The sequence below is a fragment of the Engraulis encrasicolus genome, chromosome 2 (genome assembly GCF_034702125.1).
Source record: "Engraulis encrasicolus isolate BLACKSEA-1 chromosome 2, IST_EnEncr_1.0, whole genome shotgun sequence".
NCBI lineage: Eukaryota > Metazoa > Chordata > Actinopteri > Clupeiformes > Engraulidae > Engraulis > Engraulis encrasicolus.
In genome coordinates, this window is record NC_085858.1 from 7,760,125 (window position 1) to 7,764,688 (window position 4,564).

Here is a 4,564-nt window from a genome sequence, read left to right on the forward strand (position 1 = left end):
TGCGGCATGACGGAGCTGATTGGCTGAAGTCGACGTCTCCTGACGTAAGGTGATGGAGCACCTTAGTGAAGCCTGTAGAGGGCGCTTGACTCGCAGTCTTTTGTGGGGCGAGTGCACAAGTATGTTCAGCTGCAGAAAGGAGTAGCATCCAACTGCAGTTTGCAGAAGTGGGCAGGTCTGGATTTCTGAGATCCCGCCCCTCCCATTTTGGATCTCGCCCCTCCTATTTTTCCTATTATAGTAGTCTGTACAGTCCCACACCATCCCGACGTCACCCTATTTGAGAATTTGCGCCACTTGTCTTCTCCGGCGAATGCATAGGCCTACACTATTCTACGCACACAGCTTGTATCGTGTCTCGTCGTTTGGAGTGCTAAATAAATGTATTTACTTACCACTGGACATAGAATCATTAATCAATCATAATAGGATAGCCTATTCGATGGCGGTAGGCCCAAGTGTAGCACACCAGCATACATTGATGACTCTTATAGCTGCTTTGGACAATAATAATGCCTATGTAGGCTAATTGCGGTGTAAAGTGGTTTGTAGTATGTTTCGTCGTTGGTTAAGTAAATATATTTACTAAACACTGGACATAGAATCATTCGTCAATCATAATAGCGCACCATATTTGAGAAATGGACCCAAATTATCTGGCGAATGCAGTAGGCTTATTCTATGCACACAGCTTGTTATCGTGTCTCATCGTTTGAAGTGTTATATATTTAGACCTACTAAACACTGGACATAGAATCATCCATCAATAGCGAATGCGTTACCCTATTCTAGGGAGATTGTATCGTGTCTCGTCGTTTGGAGTGTTAAGTAAATAGGCCTACATTTACTAAACACTGGGCATAGAATCATTCATCAATAATAGTGAATGCGTAGTTGGCTACACTGTATTCTATGCACACAGCTTCATGTCTCGTCGTTTGGAGTGCTAATTAAATATATTTAGCCTACTAAATATATTTCATTTTCATTTTCCACGTTCCAATTGCATGAGTGTTTATTTCCATTTACATAGAATAATTTGTCCTTGACCTTACTTTCTCTTTCATAGTAAAGGAGAAGATTGAAACGGTCTCTGCAACTGCTTTAGGTTCCATTGATTTAATGATAATGTTAAGCGCTGTTAGACGGTTAAAAACAAAAGGTTAATGCTAAATGTGTCAGGGTGTCAGTTTGGAAGCGGGGCAGATGCACGAAGGATAGGCCTACCAAAGGCTATGCAATGGCCTGCTCAGAATCCAGTCCCCAATCCTAAAGAGATTGTGGCGACAGCATCCAGGCTTTGGGACTTTGAAGAATGTGCTCATGCTTTTCAATGATGGGTAGGCCTATGTTTAATTTCGAGCGGATCACACATGGAGTAGCCTAGCCTAATTCGCCACTGCACAGGCGTTTTACTGCCTACTTTAGTTTTCTTGTAGTAGCCTACCCATCTTTCGAATTTTAGAAACTGGCACCAAATATCTGGTCTTCAAACTAAGATACTAAGAAGATACACTTAATATTAATTCAAATTAGACCCATGCGTTAACAAATACTACATGTAGCTTATATTAGCTAATAATAATAATAATAGCTTATATTAATTTCCCTCGGGATTAATAAATTATACTAAACAGGGTCGCGTGCTGTTCATCGCGCGGTTCACTCAAAGCTCCCCGCTCGTGTTTCCTACACTCACCAAACCATTATACATTAGTGGAGTAGAGAGAGTGGATCTACGATTTTATTTGTGAAAACTCTGCGTCTCTGCTCTGCACGGTGCAGTGACTTCCAGAGCTATTTTTCTTCCCATGTAGAAGCTTAGCGCTGCCGCTGAATGACAAGGGGGAGGCACTCGATGTGCTCAGGGGGGAGGAGGAAGATGTGCTCAGGGGGGAGGAGGGAGATGTGATCCAGACCTGCCCCCCGCCCTGCACACTGCAGTTGAACATACTTGGCAGAATGCGGGACAGAGGTGTGGAGCTCCAGTCCCTCCCATTATCGCCTATTATGGTATAGCAATACACTTCCATCTACGTGGTTAGTAGAAGTCACATGTGTTGGAATAGAAGGAACTGTGACAGGGTTTTTCCACTTCTACCGGTAATTCTACTTTAGATACCACTTCCATCAATGTTCCATCGAAGTGACTCATTATCAGATCAATAACATATTGCTTATGGCAAATGAAAAGCCTAAAATAAAGTTTAAATGCCTTTTAAAGTTAGCACAGTTAGTGAGTTACTGACAGGGTGATTTTACTTGGAAAATATATAAAATAAGCTTGTTGAGATGTGTGGGACCATCAGTTGTGTTTTTGCATTATCTGCAAGAATGCAGTCTATTGCTTTATTAGATGGGTTAATTAACCTTTTTACACACAGCTCCGAGCACAAAGGACCCCTCCACGACACAATTTTGGGTTCTCACCCACCAAACACTGGTCTTTAACACACATTATTGTCAATTCACACCATGAAACTTTACATTAGACCTGCAGGTGATTTTCTCCAAAGTCCTACATGAACAACTAACACGCAGAGATCGACCACAGAATTAATATATGGTCTACACACACAAACACTAACGCACGCACGCACGCACGCACGCACGCACGCACAAGTGTGGACATGATAGGGACGAGGTGATGCTGAAGCACCAGCCCCCTTTGCCCTAGGCTAGGCCTACTGGACAAAAGTGCCCTTTTTGAAAGTTCTTTTTTGAACATTGTTTTGTCACAGTGTACTAAGGCCCATGTTGACATGATGATCTGCAAATGCTTCACGATCAAAAGCATATGATATATGACAACAATGCTGCCTAGCAAGGCAGCCAGAATTTCCACATGCCCCTCATCCCCCTTCAGCACTCGCTCCCCAAAATCACTGCACATGGGCCATTAAATATTCAAGGTGCACTGTATAATATTTCAGGATTCATGCCTCCCATTCAGGAATATTACCTTTTTCAAGAATAATTAACATGGTTCTCACGCGATGGTTGTTTCACAAAGATGCACAAAGTACGAGCGGTCTGCGTGAGAGCCAGGCTAAAGAATACTTACCACCATCAAATTTTAAGTGTTCATTACAGGGAAAATTGCACTTTTCATAGCCTATCTGCCTGGTACATCTTCATGGTCCGCCATTTTGAATTGTCAGAAATTGACATTTTTAGCTGCAAAACTCACTATACTTTGGTCTTTGTATAGTAGATATTAGTTTAGTATTATTTAGTAAATATCCATGAAAAGATTGCATTTGGCAATAGGCAGTACAGTTTCAATAATCAGCATAATTGCAATAGGCTACGTATACTCTGGCCACCATATACAGTGCACCTTAAATTAAGGTAATAATAAATAAATATAGGCCCCTACATTGAACATGCGTCAACAATTCATTTGGTATGTGATGCAATATAGCCCAATTCATGTTATTATTGTTATTATTGTTATTATTATTATTATTATTATTATTATTATTATTATTATTAATAATAATAATAATAATAATAATAACAATAATAATAATAATAATAATAATGACATAAATGGACTCGCAGTCCTAATGTGTTTTTGGGATCTGATTATCTTTACTGACAGCATGTCTTCAGACTGTTAAAATAGTGCTCTAAGAGGCATGCAGGGGGCAGGGCAAGGCTGTCGCCCGCAGGTGCTATTTGGTGCCAAAGGCAGGCGGTTTTGAAGGCTATTCCTGGCCCATAAGCCTCCAGCCAACACACACACACGCACATACAAACATAGACTACACACATATGGAGTGCACACACGCATACACACACATGGCAAAGACATAGATACCAAGACGGACAATAGGGAGTTTTTTGGGAAGTCATTCACTCCGTTTCCAGTCGCCATCATTCCCATAAAATAATCTAAAATAATATAAAATTATCTTAATTTTCTTAAGTCAACTTCACAACAGAAAAATGAATGATTTGGTATAAACCAAAAAAATAACTGAAGAGATTCCTGTTGCTTCGGAAATATATTTCTTAGCATTTTACATGGAAATGAATTATATCTCACAATACATTCTCTATTTATATGTATTTCGAGCGGCTTTCAGTCCAGGCGCCATTTTTTCCGGGAGAAAATGCTTCCCGGAAGTATACAATTGATTGTCCTCTCTTGTAGTAGATCCATCTCTTTGCACACGGTCCAAGGGGTGGCCCCCCCGCTGCCGGCACCCAGGAGAGGGTGGCGTCATCACAGACCCTGCCCCAAATCGTGAAATTCAGGGTCGTCAGGAGTCACCAGGGGTCAGGGCATCAGAGGGGGTGTTGACCTGGCACAAAAATCATTGCAGGATTGCCAATGCACACACACACACACACACACTGTCCACAAAAAATACATTTACATTTCTTTCTTTCTTTTTAATTTTCTTTCCAGATGACGGATCAGGAGATGAAAGTTACTGGTGTGTAGAGAGTGTGTGTGTATGTGTGTGCGTGTGTGCATGCATGTGTTATGCACTCACTGCAAACTCTCTCTCTTTCTTTCTCTCTCTCTCTCTCTCTCTCTCTCTCTCTCTCTCTC